The sequence below is a fragment of the Heptranchias perlo genome, chromosome 29 (assembly GCF_035084215.1).
Source record: "Heptranchias perlo isolate sHepPer1 chromosome 29, sHepPer1.hap1, whole genome shotgun sequence".
Classification (NCBI taxonomy): domain Eukaryota; kingdom Metazoa; phylum Chordata; class Chondrichthyes; order Hexanchiformes; family Hexanchidae; genus Heptranchias; species Heptranchias perlo.
In genome coordinates, this window is record NC_090353.1 from 34077706 (window position 1) to 34096140 (window position 18435).

General features: G+C 47.5%; 1 protein-coding gene across 5 annotated transcripts in view; it reads right to left on the minus strand.

The window, feature by feature from the left end:
• Nucleotides 1-9860: 9860 nt before the first annotated feature.
• Nucleotides 9861-18435, minus strand: part of enc3 (ectodermal-neural cortex 3) — a 37389-nt gene continuing 28814 nt past the window's right edge. For all 5 annotated transcript variants that reach the window (XM_067968471.1, XM_067968470.1, XM_067968469.1 and 2 more), the window contains one exon: nt 9861-12472. The gene's annotated coding sequence lies outside the window, so the exon portion shown is untranslated. The remainder of the gene's footprint in view (nt 12473-18435) is intronic.

An 18435-nucleotide genomic window follows, 5' to 3' on the forward strand; every position in this document is an offset into this window, starting at 1 on the left:
TAGGGGAACATTACATCATTAGGGTAACATTACATCATTAGGGGAACATTATTTAATTAGGGGAACAATGTCTCATTAGCAGTCACTAGGAGCTGGGTTGAGACTACACAATCTCATTTCACATTGGTCCTTAGTCAGGAAAGAGAGGAGACTTCGGTTCCATCAGCTATGGGGCGGAGGGAATTCTAAATAACCTAATTCTCTGTAGACCTGGAGCCATGGCTCAAACCTGTCCCTATTTTGGAAGGAATCTAGCAGGTTCTCTCATAATGGTGACTGGGGTAGAAATGGAAATGTGCAGTCGGGAGATCTCCTCAGAGGTTGAGGTGCATTGTTGGGGTCAGATCAGAGGGAGTCCTGTCGGACTGCTGGGGGCTTGAACTATCAAAGTGTCCTTTATATGATGAGCAGAAAGATTCGCAGAGAAGGAAAATATAGATCGGAATCCTGCGGCTCAAACTGTTCACAGGAGGAGGCTTTGGATTTCCAGGCGCTGTTCCTGCGTCAGGCATACCAAGTCTTTAATTCCACTGCCCAGAACAGCCAACTTGTGGGGTCAGTGATGTCAGACAGTTTAACAAAGGCTCACTCAACCTCAAAGTCAGTGAAATTATGCATTGGAATGGACTAATGGGCAGTGCCCAAGGCTGAGTTGAAGAGTTTAGCATCAGGAAAGTGTAGCATCAGCAGTATTGCTGTGTTGAGTGTTATCCTTGGCTCAGTGGGCAGCGCTCTCATTTCTGAGTCAGAAGGTTCTAGGTTCAGGTCCCACTCCAGAGACTTGAGCACAAAATCCAGGCTGACACTCCCAGTGCAATACCGAGGGAGTGCTGCACTGTCGGAGGTGCCGCCTTTCAGATGAGACGTTAAACCAAGGTCCCGTCTGCCTTTTCAGGTGGATGTGAATGATCCCGTGGCCACTATTCGAAAAAGACCAGGGGAGTTCTCCCCAGTGTCCTGGCCCATTTTTATTCCTCAACAAACATCACTAAAACAGATTACCTGGTCATTATCACATTCCTGTTTCTGGGATCTTGCTGTGCGCAAATTAGCTGCCACGTTCCCTGCATTACAACAGTAACTACACTTCAAAAGTACTTAATTGACTGTAAAGTGTTTTGGGATGTCCTGAGGCCGTGAAAGGCGCTATATAAATGCAATTCTTTCTTTCTTCTTGCTGTTAATATCACCAGGCTTGTAAGACTCCGGGCAGCTTCGAGCACTTTGAGCGAGCTCACACAAAGCAACTCGCATGGAGGAATTTATCTCACACTGGGAGTGTTAGAATACATGTCTGGACATTCCCGCCTTTCCCGATCTGGTCTCCGTTGAATTAGCTGATCTCAGCAGGAATGGGAGTTAGGCGGCTAAAGTCCGGTTGACTGTCTCTGGGCTCGAGCGGGGAAAAATCAGCCATTATCCCCCTGCTGGAGAGTGTGTGCTTTTGAACATCAGGTGAGGACAACATCAGACTCGGCTGTGATGCTGCCCACAGTTGAATAGTATGTTGATACTCACTATCTAGGCTGACATATGAAGAATGGGCATTTGCATTAGGTACTGGAGGGGGGGTCCTGTGAAAAGCAATCAAGAGCCCCTACTGGTTCTCCAATTGGGAATACCTCACTTGGAACAGATTGGGCTCTATAAGGCTCAGCAGCACATCAGGTGGTGTTGTAAATCTCAACTGAGCCGTTGGGGCAGGGAGGGGTGCTCCACAAAGTCTTTTTTTGGTGACATAGACAATGACTTAAAGCCCCCACTCTTATAGCTATCGCAATCGTCTCGAGGAGTGCAGAATAAAGGCCGTGTCCATGGCACCCTAATACTTGGCCCAAAATTGCATCATGGTTCCATTTTCCAGCTCTACCTTGTTCGCGTCGGAGTCACAACATCCTAAAGCGGAGAGTCAGGACAGTAAAACTCCAGCCCCTGCGTCTAATCCACTATTTCACCACGCTCCCCCGATACAAACAGTGCCAATGCCTGACTTACTGCAGTACCAACGCACTCAGCCCCTACATACCCGGTGAATAGTTAGCAGACCAAGACATGTAATAAACACTTTAATCTGCCTGGAATTCAGCGGAACTTTTAAAATGGTAAGGAGAGGGTTAAGTAATTAATCGCACTGTAACGATGTGGAAAAAGCTAACTGAATTGCCCAAAATAATCGGAGGGCTAAATACATTGTAAGCAGCGCATTTGTAATCAACTTCTATGGCGATGGAAAGTGGTTAGGAGAAATTGGCCAGTATAGATTTTTGTTAGACGAAGGTATAAAGGGTTACAGAACCAAGGCAGATGCAGTATAACGTGGATAAATGTGAAGTTATCCACTTCGGAAGGAAAAACAGAAAGGCAGAGTATTATTTAAATGGTGATAGATCAACTATTTCCGCTGGTTGGGGATTCTAGGAGGAGGGGGCACAGTCTAAAAATTAGAGCCAGACCTTTCAGGAGCGAGATTAGAAAACATTTCTACACACAAAGGGTGGTAGAAGTTTGGAACTCTCTTCCGCAAACGGCAATTGATACTAGCTCAATTGCTAAACTTAAATCTGAGATAGATAGCTTTTTGGTAACCAAAGGTATTAAGGGATATGGGCCAAAGGCGGGTATATGGAGTTAGATCACAGATCAGCCATGATCTTATCAAATGGCGGAGCAGGCACGAGGGGCTGAATGGCCTACTCCTGTTCCTATGTTCCTATAGATTGGGGAATGTTGATGTACAAAGGGACCTGGGTGTCCCTGTACACCAGTCACTGAAAGCAAACATGCAGGTGCAGCAAGCAGTTAGGAAGGCAAATGGTATGTTGGCCTTCATTGCAAGAGGATTTGAGCACAGGAGCAAGGATGTCTTACTGCAGTTATACAGGGCCTTGGTGGGACCACACCTGGAGTATCGTGTGCAGTTTTGGTCTCCTTACCTAAGAAAGGATATACTTGCCATCGAGGGAGTGCAGCAAAGGTTCACCAGACTGATTCCTGGGATGGCAGGACTTTCGTATGAGGAGAGATTGGGTCGACTAGGCCTGTATTCACTAGAGTTTAGAAGAATGAGAGGGGATCTCATCGAAACGTATAAAATTCTGACAGGGCTAGACAGACCGGATGCAGGGAGGATGTTTCCCCTGGCTGGGGGGTCCAGAACGAGGGGTCACAGTCTCAGGATATAGGGTAGGACATTTAGGATTGAGATGAGGAGAAATGTTTTCACTCAGAGGGTGGTGAACCTGTGGAATTCTCTACCACAGAAGGCTGTGGAGGCCAAGACACTGAATATATTTAAGAAGGAGCTAGATAGATTTCGAGACACAAAAGGCATCAAGGGGTATGGGGAAAAAGCGGGAATATGGTATTGAGATAGAGGATCAGCCATGATCATATTGAATGGCGCAGCAGGCTCGAAGGGCCGAATGGCCTACTCCTGCTCCTATTTTCTATGTAAGGCGAGTAGATGGAGTTAAGATACAGATCAGCCAAAGTGTAATTGAATAGCAGAACAGGCTCGAGGGGCTGAATGGCCCACTCCTGTTTCTGTGGAGGGTTGCCCACTATAAGCGTGGGCAGTGGGGACTGTACTTCATACTGAGCGTGCCCCCTCCCAGGCTCAGCGCTCTGAGTGAAGAGTGACACTTGAAGGGGGCATGGGTTGGCGGTCAGATACAACATTCGAGTGATGCCCTGTGCCCGTTTTGAGCGTGGCATTCCACTGGGAGCACCGAATTCACCCTATTGGGCGGGCTCCTCCGATGGCATAGTTGGTACAGACAGTTTGTGCCTAAACCATTTAGGCGGAAAGGTCCCAGGTTCGATACCCAGTCAGTGCTGTTAGCTGATGTCAGCGGGGGGGTGGCAATAGGAATGATAATGATATAATCTGGCTTGGTACCTTGGGACTAAGGAGGGGAAAATCTACCGGGATTCCCTCTCCTGAACCCCGGCTCATGACTCCCGATGGAAAGTGTGCATCAGGTGAGGATTGGGCTCGGCTGCGATGCTCCCCATGGTCAAATAGCCCGCCAAAGCTAATTTTCTAGGGATGAAGGGTGATCAATTGGGCAAGGCTTTGGGAGGCCACCCAACACCTGTAAAACTGTACCCCAGAATGAACTGGACTGCTCGGGGGCAAGAATTAGCACCCAAACCCCCCCCTCTCCCGTTAAAATGAAATGCGAGCCAATGTCATGCTGAAGGCACTCGTGTTGAAACTAATATAAAGCAACACACTTCTGAAGGGGTTAATACAACAGGACGACCTTGTCAAAGAAGGTTAAATCACGGAGTACGGTTAAAAGAGCCTTGAAATGTCCGCACCGACAGGATGCAGCCGACTGTGAATTGAAGAATTGCTGTCGAGTCAGGTGTCGGGGGGCTTGAGGGCTTTTCAGAGAAAGGCTGTGCGTGTTCAAGACCTGACAGCAGGATTCTGAGATTCAGTCACAGCTGCCGCATGGGAGAAAAAGGAAGCAGGAGGGACAGACAGTCAGCGGAACAGACAGTTGAGCAATGGAGGGAGAGGAAGGAGGCCGAGAAACAATGAAATGGAACTCGTACGAAGCTGTAGATAGACTACTGCAACTTGTAGTCAGCCGTGGCTCAGTGGGCAGCACTCACACCTCAGTCAGATTGTCGTGGGTTCAAGTCCCACTCCAGAGACTTGAGCCCATAATGTAGGCCGACACTCCCAGTGCAGTACCGAGGGAGCGCTGCACTGTCGGAGGTGCCGTCTTTTGGAATGAGACGTTAAACCACCGTCTCAGGTGGACGTATAAGATCCCGTGGCACTATTTCGAAGAAGAGCAGGGGGTGGGGTTCTCCCCGGTGTCCTTAATTAACGTCACTGCAACAGATTATCTGGTCATCATCACATTGCTGTTTGTGGGATCTTGCTGTGCGCAAATTGTCTGCCGCATTTCCTACATTACAACAGTGACTACGCTTCAAAAATACTTCATTGGCTTTAAAACGCTTTGGAACAGCCTGAGGTCGTGAAAGGCGCTATATAAATGCAAGTCTTTCTTTCTTTCACTATTGCTTTATTTCATCTCGTTCCTGCTCTTCCCAACCTTGGAGGTGGGCCTCGGTCCTTCACCTGGGTTTCTTAATAACAAAAAAACCCAATTAAATTAATATTAATAATTGCATTTATACAACACCGCATCATGTCGAAACACCTTGAAGCGCTTCACACAATTAATTACTTTTGAAGTGCGGTGACTGTTGTTATGTTGGCCAGTTGAATTTCTAGCTTATTCTACAGAGGTAGGGTTTCTTCATGCGACTGCGACTCAGTGTTTCAAGACTTTCTGACTGAGTTTCAATGAAACTGCCCCAAGTTATTTGCCTGATTGTCGCCTCTTTACCATTTGCATTCCTGCGTGACAGGATGCTAATTTCTGGTTACAGTGTCGATATTTTCCGGGTTGATGGTAACTTTCAAAAGGGAATTGGATATATATTAGAAAAAGAAAAATGGGCAGAGCTATGGGGAAAGGAGTGGGAATAATTAGCTAGCCCATTCAAAGAGTCGGCACGGGCACAATGGGCCGAATGGCCTACTTCTGTGCTGTATGATTCTATGATTGGTTGTTGACTTGTGTTGTACATGCCATTTTGGTGAGGGAGTACAGTGGTATTCTGCAATGTTACAGAGTCAGGTGGGAAAGTGTAGTGGTTATGGTAACCCAGGGGGTTTGGGAGTTCAAATCCCGCCATGTTAAGCTGTGAAATCGAATTCAGTGAATCTGGTACCTTGTTGTTGGGCCTTCATGTGACTTCCATCCCACACTATGTTGACTCAATGCCATCTAAGGTCGTCTAAGAAGCTACTTAGTTGTCAGGGCAGCTGGGGACGAGCAATCGATGTGTCTTTGCCACACCTACCTGAAAACAAAAGTCCAATGCCTTGAGGAAGGGAGAAAATTGGCAGAATTAATGGAGGCTAAAAATGGTGAGCTGTAGTTTAGGAGAGGAGGGACATGCGGGACTATGCTGGGTAGGGCTGACAGCCAGCTGTCAGAGCTAGCTTGAAGCCTGAACGGGTTTATCTCATGCTTAAGATTCTTATGGTCTTATTTCGACCTCAAGCATTTCACACCAAGCCTAGTCGGGAGCGGCCTAACCAATTATACCATAAAAGCATTGGCATTTGGCCTTTTAATCCTTGCTACATCGCTGCAACCCTCTCAAGTCATGGCATTTTCTTACAGTACCTTCACCTCGTCTCTGGGGTGGGACTAATTGGGTAGTGTGAGCATAAGAGTGCGTGGAATCTGCAGCAGAGAAACAGGCCAAACTGGTCCATACAGTGTTTATACTCCAGTAGAATTATATAGATTCCGCAGCACAGGTACAGGCCATTCGATCGAACTGGTCAATGCCGGTGACTGCAAAAGGGAAAATTAGAGAGATGCAGGCAGAGAAAAGAGGAATAGTCGCTGGGGAAAGGAAATTCAATATATTCAAGAATCGGGAGAAACTGAGAAGAAAACTGAAGCAGAAATGGAGAGGTCGATAATAATGGGAGTAGAAACAGGAGTCAGGACAGCACAGACAGAGGGAACACTTGTTCAAACCTGATCAAGTTACTTTTGTTTTTTGTCCCGACAAACGAACAGCTGTTTAATGCTGAACTTCAGACACACGCTGTGTGTACATGTGAGGTTAGAGGTCCCACATCAACTGAAACAAACACTCTCTGATTACCATTCAGGGCCCCGGACATAATGAAACAGAACCCCTGATTAACCAGCTCTACCGCTGTGTGGTAACAATAAAGCTAATGATGCTGCTGAACTTGTTTCCGCTTTCTGGGGAGACTATTCACCCTTTGGAGTCTCTGCGTTAGGATGGTGCTGGGCAGACAATAGCTAGGTTTTCAAACTGGGGCCCATAGACTGTGGGGGAAAGCAAGAGGGGACCCGGTGGGGAGGGCGGAGGTGGAGGGGTTTATCAGATTTCTGTATTGTCGACTTCCGAAGTCATTATTTCTATCGCTGGAGACTAATACAAAACACTTTCTGCAACAAAAGCACTGCTTCTCTTCGAGTGGCTGACACTGTCTTTCAGAGGTTCGGACAGGGGACTACATCTCAATATTTGCAGGTGCTCCCTGGGAGTGATGAATATTTTCAGGGACGGGGGGGTGGTCTTTGAGAGAGTGTCAATATTTTCAGGGGTCCCTGATCATGTCAATACTGGCAGAAGTTCCCCTATGCAATAAAGTTTGAGAACCAGTGGGGTAGAATTGTTATAACTCCGGTATTAAAGTAATGGTTTCAATACATCGCGGGGACTCAAACAAACTTTGTGTTTCAGAAACCGCACGGTTTTACTTTGATGTGCGATCAAAGTTCAACACAAAGAAAAGTCTCATTGTAGGGGCTGTCCATATAGGTACAGAAAGGACAGAAGTGTAACCTGCGTGTACCTTCACCTGGATATACCCTGCACACTGTCACCCGGATATACCCTGCACACTGTCACCCGGATATACCCTGCACACTGTCACCCGGATATACCCTGCACACTGTCACCCGGATATACCCTGCACACTGTCACCCGGATATACCCTGCACACTGTCACCCGGATATACCCTGCACACTGTCACCCGGATATACCCTGCACACTGTCACCCGGATATACCCTGCACACTGTCACCCGGATATACCCTGCACACTGTCACCCGGATATACCCTGCACACTGTCACCCGGATATACCCTGCACACTGTCACCCGGATATACCCTGCACACTGTCACCCGGATATACCCTGCACACTGTCACCCGGATATACTCTGCACACTGTCACCCGGATATACTCTGCACACTGTCATCCATGTACACAAGAGATCAATTCCCCCACTTTCTCTCCCCTCCCCCTGACCTGTGCCAGGATACACAGACAACCCACTGGTGGTTACCCAGTTGTTCATTCTTCATGTGTGAGCCTAGTGACTCATGTTGGCAGCCATTTTGACCATGGAGGGCTCCCAGTTTAGCCCGATCCCATTCTCACCTGACAGCCGTGGGTTGAACATTCACCAATAGCGGCTCACCGGATAACGATGGGGACACAAACTCAGGCTTGTTCTTTCCCCTTCCTCGTCCAGTAGCGCTGAGCTCAGCTGTAGCGCCATTGGACTCGGCCGGGGGGGGGAAATCGCGCAGGGTCCCCATACCCAAGTCTGCCAGACTAGACATCAACCATGGTTGGTATGTGGCTCAGTATTACACCAGACGCTTAAGCAACTGAACTATCAGGGGAACCCTGCTGGGATATTTTAAGAAGGAATCCATTAAAAAAGTTGTGAATTGTGTTTTAATTTCATCAACAAACCTTAGCCTGAATCCTTTACAGAAGGAGCTGTGAATGTGTGATGGATCTTGCTGCAAGATCAGCACTGTGCTGTCGCTCAGGTTCCCTCGAGTGCTCCCCGTCTGGTCCTGGTCTGGACGAACCATCTGCCGTCTTTGTGCTGTCACACGCCGTGACATTTTTGCCTGGTTTTTCAACCCATTCGTTCAAGCAGCAATGACATCTCCGATTTAATTTTCCTCTGTCCCTCTGCGAGGGTCTGAGTTGCAAACAGTAAAATAAGAAGATCTGGGGAGAGTGGATGTGAATTCGAAGATGCCGGTGCCTCAATTTGAAGGGCAGCCAGAATTCTGGGCAATTTCAAAGTCACTATTTTTTGGGCCTCATTTTTGTCCAGTTCCACATTTTATAATTCTGTATTTTAAAATTAATTTAACCCTTGCTCTCCCACCTTCAAAAGCCTGAAAACCCACCTTCAGTCACTTCCTATAGTTCTTCTCCCAACTCAGGCCTGGTGCCACTGCCCCTACTTTTTGTAAAGCCTCATGGAATGTTTCACTACTTTAAAAAGGGGTTCGATGATTTATTAGTGATTACCTTATATTTATGGCCCCTAGTTCTGGTCTCCCCAGCAAGTGGAAACATCCTCTCTGCATCGACCCCTCATAATCTTATAGACCTCGATCAATCAGCCCTTGGTCTTCTCTTTTCTCGAGAAAAGAGCCCCAGTCTGTTCAGTCTTTCCTGATAGTTATAACCTCTCAGTTCTGGTATCATCCTAATAAATCTTTTTTGCACCTTCTCCAGTGCCTCTGTATCCTTTTTATAATATGGAGACCAGAGCTGTGCACCGCACTCCAGGTGTGGTCTAACCATGGATCTATACAAGTTTAACATAACTTCTCTGCTTTTCAATTCTATCCCTCTAGCAATGAACCCCAGTGATGGTTTGCTTTTTTTAAAAAAAAAAAAATGGCCTTATCAACCTGCATCGCTACTTTTAGCAATTTGTGTATCTGTAACCCCAGATCCAGATCCCCATTTACCAAAAGTAGACCGTAAATTAGTCGGAGAGAAAAAAAAAAAGTTTTGTCTTTCAGAGAGGCTCACAGGTGATGAGTTGGCTTCCCACCAGTCCTGGGTAGAAATTCTTCCTGGGTGACTCACTGCCTCAACTCTTCCGCCTTCCACAAGGTGCCCGAACCTGCCGGCCATTTCAGAAGCTCCCGTGGTGCAGTTGCATTCCTGTCCCATGAAGTGTTCTCGCCTCCTCAGAAAAGGACCGCTTTGAAACCTCAGTGACACAGGAGCGCTGATGGGAAGTGGGTCACTTAAGTAGCCAACTGTAGTTTCTTTGAAACCAGTTGGAATGCTGCGGCCTTGAGCAATGAATGAGTCAGTAACGTTGGGAGAATTTCTGTACCACATTGAGACATGGAACAAACCAGGATCTAACTCGCCAGGTGTGATGCCCCCGTTCCACAAGAAACCCTTTCAACTAAAATATTTAAATAAAAAAGAAAGGTAAATAGCATAATGTCAGAACTTTGATTTTAATACAATACATGAAAGAACTCCCATTTATATCGTGCCTTTCACAACCACAGGATTAAAGCACTTTTAGCCAATGAAGTACTTTTCTGAAGTGGAGTCACTGTTGTAACTTTGGAAATGCGGCAGCCAATTTGCGCACAGCAAGATCCCACAAACAGCAATGAGATAAATAACCAAAATAATCTGTTCTTATTTTTGGTGACTGTTTATTGAAATCTTGGACGCAGCGCCAGGCTGTCAAAACGGGCAAATCTTCAACAAAATTAAAGTAACAGGACATTATAAATTAAAAAAACACACATTGACAGGTACAAGACACAGAAATACAGTCGCAGACAGAAAACAAGAGAGACATCCGACTGTGCAGATCAAATGAGAGGGGGGGCGGGGGGGGGGGGAAAAGAAAAAGATTCTTCACTCTGAGTTCCCTTCATTGTCAAAACAAAACAACCTTCCCAGGATAGGGTCAGCGGATACAAAACATTTACAGAGAGAAAAAAAAATTAAATTTGCTTCCTTCATCTAAAAGTTAAAAAAGAAAATTTACCAGGAGGCGTGTCAGATAGTCTTCGGATTAACGAAAAAAAAAATACCGCTCCAGCTTGGTGAAGATTCCAAACGTCCGCCCGTTAGTTGCGACGTCAGGAGCTTTGTGATAGCGGGCTTGTGGCGGGGGAAGGGGAGTTGGCCGCGCTCGGCAACCGAAACCGCCGCACGTGCCCGATTCAGAAAAGGCGCGGAGGGGGTTACCGCCCGACCTTCTCATCCGGGTCTCTGGATCTTCCCGCCCACCACAAAGGGGGGGCAGAACCTGCCAGAGAAACGGTCGGCCATTTTGTTTGACCGGGAGGAGCCGCCTTCCCGAGGAGATTACGCCAGCGGCTGCTTAAAAACTTGCATTTATAGAACATCTTTAGTAAAAACGTCCCAAGGCGCTTCACACGAGCGATTATCAAACAAAATTTGACACCGAGCCACAAAAAGGAGATATTAGGTCAGGTGACCAAAAGCTTGGTCAAAGAGGTAAGTTTTAAAAGAGAGAGGTAGAGAAGCGGAGGGGTTTCGGGAGGGAATTCCAGAGATTAGGGTCTAGTTAGGTGAAGGCGCGGCCGCCAATGGTGGAGTGATGAAATCGGGGAGGGGCAAGAGGTCAGAATTAACGACGTTAAAAAAAAAACCCAACAAAAATGTTGGAAACACTCGGCAGGTCATCTGTGGAGAGAGCAGATGAGTTTACATTTCGGGTGTAGAGCTGTACGTAGCAACAGATCATCCATTTTGTGCGGGGAAGGTTATTTTTTTTTTTTAAAAGCCAGCATCTTCTTAGAGCACAAACCATAGAGCGCCTCGACAGCAGGCAAGATAATACTGAAAAGAAAACTGGTTGTTCCCTCATGAAATTCAACTCTTTTTGAAGACTTAACCAAAAAACCTCCCTACGTAAAAATAAATACAGAAAGCACATTATCCAATTGCAATATCATGAAGCAACAAAAGAACACAAGGTGCAAATCTACATCGTTATGGTGAGAGGGTTTAGTTACTCCCTATTTCGGGTATCTGGGTCAACAGCATCACAAAGGACAAAATTAAATCCAACTTTGCCGAGTACAAGGTTGTCTTTACCTGCGCTTCTCAATTTGGAGAAAATGGACCAAGGTCCACAGTGCAGGACAACACCAAGTGTAAGGAGTAAAACTGAGGTAAAAATCAAGAATTAGCATCCAAGTAGGCGACACCAAGTTTGGGTTTTAAAAGACTGTAGGAGAGGGTAAGGGATTCTACAGTCCAGAGGTCCGGGGAAAGAATGAGTTGGTTACAGTTTTTTTTTAAAAAACGATGTTCTTTCTTGGGACGTGGGTGTCGCTGGCAAGGCTGGCATCTATTGCCTGTCCACAGATGCCCTTGAGAAGGTGTTGGTGAGCCGCCTTCACCCTGAACCGCTGCAGTCCGTGTGATGACGGGACTCCCACAATTCTGTTAGGTCGGGAGTGCCAGGATTTTGACCCGATGACAACGAAGGAACGGCCGATGTACGTCCAAGTCGGGATGGTGTGTGATTTGAGGGGAACTTGGAGGTGGTGGCGTTCCCGCGGACCTGCTGCCCTCGTCCTTCTGGGTGGTGGAGGTCGTGGGTTTGGGAGGTGCTGCCATGGCGAGTTGCTGCAGTGAATCCAAGAGCTCCCACAACTGGATTTTTCGGCATTCGCTGAAACTCAGTTACTCAGCCAGTTACCAGAACAACAACATTTTTGGAACAGGCAAATATTTTGTCTTAAGAGACGAACAAAAAAAAAGCACGACAGAGATGAAGTTGAAAACCCTCCGGGGAACGGTACTGTCCGTCCGTCGCAAATCGCAGAAGCACCAAACACGTATCGCGTGGTTTGCTGAAATTCGGCAATAGTGCTGCCCGCACGTGCCAATCCTCATTCGGCTGGCTCGGTTTGACCGGTGCCCGTCTCGATCCTCTCTCTTTCTCTAGTTCAACGGATGCCAGTGCCAGGGCAAAGGGTGGTGAACACGGCAATGCCACCTGAAGTTCTTCACAAAATTCTCTGTCTTTCAACGGCAGCAGATAATCCTTCAACCCTAGTCGCAAAAAAAATTACAAAAGGTAAAGTATATTTATTAGATAGAACCCTAGAAATTTCAACACGAGGCGGCTACGCAGTAGTTATCTACTCTGAACCCATTTTCCTACTCGTCTACCATACCCGTTGACTTAGACAAACACTCGACAAAGAAAAATGTCATCTCACGTATCTAGTGCTCGGGGCTCCAGCTGATGGACAATGGTGGGTGTCCACGTCATGGTCAGAAGCACGTGGTAATCCACTCACATATTTATAGTGAGCTGGGACTGGTGAGGAGCTCCTGCTGTCCACCTAGTAAGAGGCTCAAACCCGTACTTATCAGTCCTCTAAATGGTCAACTAGTGGGTGGGGGTGTAATTGGGGTCTTTTTGAGGTCGAGAGAGCTCCAAGATGTCACACCTGGCAGTGCAAATTTGGCATCAAGTCAAACCTTCATGGCACCTCGGTAATCGGATACGTGCACCTGGCTGGCCTGCAGTACTTGAGGGCACTGTTGATAATTGACCTCGACCTAGAAGGTCAAGGGCAGCAGGCGCATGGCAACACCACCTACACGGTCTCTGCCAAGTCACACGCTATCCTGATGCCATCGGCGTTCCTTTATGGTTGCTGGGTCAAAATCCTGGAACTCCCTACCTAACAGCACTGTGGGAGAACCTTCACCACATGGACTGCAGCGGTTCAAGAAGGCAGGTCACCACCACCTTCTCAGGGGCAATTAGGGATGAGCAATAAATGCCAGCCTCGCCAGCGACGCCCAAAAAAAAAAAATAATTGACCGGCCAGGTTGGCTCAATAAGAGGGGTAGACTGGTCACTGGTGGAGAGGAGGCTGAGATTCTTCCCACTCGATTCCAGGCAGCCCTTCAAGTCACCCACCCAACAGGTAGGAAGCTACTAACTGGACAAGACGCTACTAACTAAGCTGCAGGAAGTTTAACTGTGCTGGTTGACTGCGTGGTTTTAGCTGGTTAAAGTTCACCAGTTACTCCTGCACACACTCAAGGGACCCCAAGCCTAGGCTCTGCTAACTTGCTGCGGCTTTCTGGACTTGGGTAAGTAGGGTATCCCCCTGAACGGGAGTGAATGCTCCCCGTATTGGGCAAACTGAAATTCTATGTGGAGATTTCTCAGTAGCTTGGCTCAGAGACTCTTAACATGGTGATGGGTTCACACAATTCCCTTTTAAACTTTGTGATTAACTCAGTTTCAACAACCACTTGGGCAAATCATTCCATATCCCAATAATCCTTGCATGAAAACATTTCTTTTAAGTACATAAGAAATAGGAACAGGAGTAGGCCATACGGCCCCTCGAGCCTGCTCCGCTGTTCAATAAGATCATGGCTGATCATCTACCTCAACTTCACTTTCCTGCTCTATTCCCATATCCCTTGATTCCCTCAGTGACCATCGATCTCAGATTTGAATACACTCAATGACTGAGCTTCCCCTGTATGTTTCCGTCACTAATCTCTAGTTCATGCTCCCTCGTTACCGATTCACTGCCCAGTGGAAATAATCTTTCCCAAATGACTATCTCCAACCCTTTCAGGTTGTTGGACCTTTGTTTGATTCCCTCCCCAACCCTGTCTGCTCCAGTGAACGACCTCCTCCCATCCCCAGCGTTGATCCTCATAAATCCACGATACACCTTTTCCAGTACGTGACCCATCGCGAAGAAATTTTGAGCACTTCTTTCTGTACCCTGGAGTTGAAATCAAGACTCATACTGCCTTCAAGACAAACTCATTCTTTCCCTAGACTTCAAAACTGTGGAACTCCTCCCCTCCCTCAGTTCCTCCTACAACCAAAAGGCTTAAAATCCAAGCTTGGTGTCACCAAGCCACCACTTCTTGTTCTGAACTGGTCTTTTCTCCTACTCTTGTCGAACTTGGTATTTTCCTGAGCTGTGGGCCTTCATCTATGCTTCTTAGTGTAACACCCTGGAGCCGTCTGCTGGTTCATACGTACACGTTTGTTTGTTATTTGATATAGTCGAGTCCTCTACAGTTACACTAGTTCAAATTAATATGAATGTCGGAGGTGCAGCTGGACCTTCTCTCCTCCCCTCCCCCACACCACGTCGGACTGAAAATACCAGCTAGCTGTTTGTCCTAGTTTTTAAGAAGGTAGATTTGTTCCCCCGAGTTGCCAGCTGGCATTTGGTGCCAGGAGGCAAATCCCAATAATTAGCAGTGGAGGAACAGTGAGCTGTGAGGGCACAGTGACACAATAAAACAGTCTGTAAAGAAACACACAACACACTTTTGGTACTGACTCCCACCAGTGCTGGATCTGTACTATCGCAATATCAGCTCCCCGTGCCACCCCAATTAGTAATGGCAGAGAAGACAGAGTCACATTCGCCAGGAAAGTCCCTGGTTTGATCCGGGCCTGTGCTCAGCTGCTTTTTTTTTGGTGTGGGAAACATTCTTCTCCCAGTCAATATCAAAAACAGATCAACTGGTCAATCATTTCATTTGCTGTTTGTGGGACCTTGCTGTGCACAAGTACGGCTGCCATGTTTTCCTACGTAACACTACATAAAGCAGTCATCCGTGGCTCAGTTGGTAGCACTCTCCCCTCTCGAGTCAGAAGGTCGAGGGTTCAAGTCCTACCCGAGACTGGAGAACAAAATCTCGGCTGACACTCCCGGGCCAGCACAGAGGGAGCGCCGCGCCGTCGGAGGGGGCAGTACAGAGGGAGCGCCGCACCGTCGGAGGGGGCAGTACAGAGGGAGTGCCGCACCGTCGGAGGGGGCAGTACAGAGGGAGTGCCGCACCGTCGGAGGGGGCAGCACAGAGGGAGCGCCGCGCCGTCGGAGGGGGCGTCTTTCAGATGAGACATTAAACTGAGGAACTGTCGGCCCTCTCAGGTGCACGTAAAAGACTCCATGGCACTATTTTGAAGGGAGTAGGGAAGTTCTCCCTGGTGTCCTGGCCAACATTTATCCCTCAACTAACACCACTGGTCATTATCTCATTGCTGTTTGTGGGATCTTGCTGTGCGCAGATTGGCTGCCACATTTCCTACATTACAACAGTGACTACACTTCAAGAGTACGTCGCTAGCTGTAAACTGCTTTGGAACGTCCCGAGGCTGTGAAAGGCGCTATATAAATGCAAGTTCTTTAACAGTCACTGCAATTCATTGCATGTGAGGTGTTTTGGGACATGTCTGAGAGACATTGATGAGGTGCTGTATAAATGCAGCTGAATTGGCAGCTTAATACACAAGTTAATTAAAAATTAAAGTTTCAAAAATAGAGAAAGTATTTCAAATCAGGTTATACGGGAGTATTCTCTCACTTTTGAAATGACGATAGTTAAAACAGGATCTGATCACAGTAATTGGAGAAACCTCACAAGTAAATAGGGCTCGTTACTCAGACCTCTCTCTCCGATAGGTCCCCGTACCAGCGCGTAACTGAATTCTCGTGATGGCACTGCACACGCCCAGGGCTGGACGGAAGATTGGGGGACAGACCATCCCTGGGATGTGCTCACATCCCTCTGAGCAAGCGAGAAAGAAAGACAGAAAGAAAGAAAGACAGAAAGAAAGACAGACAGACAGAAAGACAGACAGACAGAAAGACAGACAGACAGACAGACAGACAGAAAGACAGAAAGACAGACAGAAAGAAAGACAGAAAGAAAGACAGAAAGAAAGACAGAAAGACAGACAGAAAGACAGACAGAAAGACAGACAGAAAGACAGACAGAAAGACAGACAGAAAGACAGACAGAAAGACAGACAGAAAGACAGACAGAAAGACAGACAGACAGAAAGACAGACAGAAAGACAGACAGAAAGACAGACAGAAAGACAGACAGAAAGACAGACAGAAAGACAGACAGACAGAAAGACAGACAGAAAGACAGACAGAAAGACAGACAGAAAGACAGACAGAAAGAAAGACAGAAAGAAAGACAGAAAGAAAGACAGAAAGAAAGACAGAAAGAAAGACAGAAAGAAAGACAGAAAGAAAGACAGAAAGAAAGACAGAAAGAAAGACAGAAAGAAAGACAGAAAGAAAGACAGAAAGAAAGACAGAAAGAAAGACAGAAAGAAAGACAGAAAGAAAAATGCAGGGCTTCCGGTCAGCTGTCTAGGAAAACCTGAGAGGGCCAAAGACAAGATGGACAAGGGGGCACTTTGGAGGGCAAGACCTTAAAAAAAAATCCCAACGTTTTGTCCGCAGACTTCAAAAGCTGCCCGGATCATTAAAATCTTCAGGAGTGAGGTGGAAAAGGACTGAAGATTCAATTGACTTGAATGCAGCCTCCTCCTGATAACTGAAAGCTGGTTTACTGCATTAAAGGAATTGGATTATCCAATAATTTGAATTAAGCAACATAAATAACACAGCAAAACGGGAACAAGTGTCAGTGACATTCAAATCATCAGATAATTCGAATGAAGTGACTTTGAATTGAGGAGTAGAGTGTATGGGGGAAGGGGAGGGTGTTTTGGATTAAGGTACTGTATTCTCGTCCGGTGAGGCAGGTGAGGTACCCTCTCCCCTCGATTTTCAGGGCGGATCTTGTCCCGGACTTGGAGCGACCGATAGTCAGGTCGCTCATTTTTTTTTTAAAAATGAAGTCGCGCGGTGTGGGCGTTGCTGGCAAGGCCGGCGTTTATTGCACATCCTCTATTTGCCCCGAGACGGTGGTGGTGATGGTGGTGGGCCGCCTTCTTGAACCGCTGCAGTGTAGCGGTTTTGATACAACGGAGGGGGCTCGCTGGGCTACTTCAGAGGGCAGTTAAGAGTCGACCACGTTGGTGTGGGGACTGGAGTCACCTATAGGCCCAGACCGGGTAAGGACGGCAGGTTTCCTTCCCTAGAGGACATTGGTGAACCAGTTGGGTGTTTATGGCAATCTGACAGCTCCCAGTGCAGTTGGGTTTTTTAAAAAAAAAATAAGTTGCCGTTTCACCGTGAAAACTACCTGAAAACGGCAGGCAGGCAGGTTATTGGCTGGTCTCCTGGACTGTGGGGTATAGGTGCATATGTGAAAGGACCGTTGCCAAGGGGACAAGCTGGCTTGGTTAGACGTGCGTAGCGTGTACCTCACCGGTCCGAAAGGTCACCAGCCACCACCCATTCCCACCAAACGTCATCAGTACTAATCCCACTACACGGTTTGCTCTCCACACTCCAGGTCCCGCTGCTTCCAGGAATACCCCCCCCCCCCGTCAGTTGCTATTAACTGTTTAGGATTGTAAACAGACACCATTCTACTAATATTTGACCCCAACGATGGGCTGACAGCAGAATTCCGCGGCTCCTACGCACCCGTTGTCCAACTGTAAACAGAGTAGAGTTCAGCTCAAATTTATTTTCATTATTTTCACTCCACCCCCTGGGCCCTGCCGACATTCGCTCTCTAGGCTTCCCGGTTTCCACAGCGGGTACATTCACTGACCAAACGATACATTCCTTATTTTTTAAACTCCGCAATCCAGACAGTTGTGAGCTGGACACGCGGCGACCAGCTAATAACTGGTTTGGCACAGGTCCGCAGATCTGATCACGGAATGGGAACGATCAGATCCAGCTCTGGGGTGACCTGCCTGACAGACGGGCCTGGTTGCGCTGTAAAGCTCCCTGGACTTTACTGTACAAAAGGGACAGTGGAGTAAGTTGGCCTGTAGAGAGAGCTGGGGCTGGATAAACGGCGGGGTAGTGACCGTACGCCCTCTTCTTGCCACCATGGCATTGTTTGCCCGGGCGGGCCTGCCGCTGGGTGGCTGGAGTAGCCCGTGTCAGGCAGTAGGCCCATTGACGCACATACGACCCTGATGGCCGTTTCAGGACAAGTGGGCCCTCGTGGCCCCCAACCGAACAGGAGCCAATTAGGGGAGAACTGCTTTATTTCTCTAGGACGGGGAGGAGCAGGAGTGCTTCGCCAGGCTCGGCAAAACCAGCCTGGGCCTCTGAAACTCTGGCACCCAC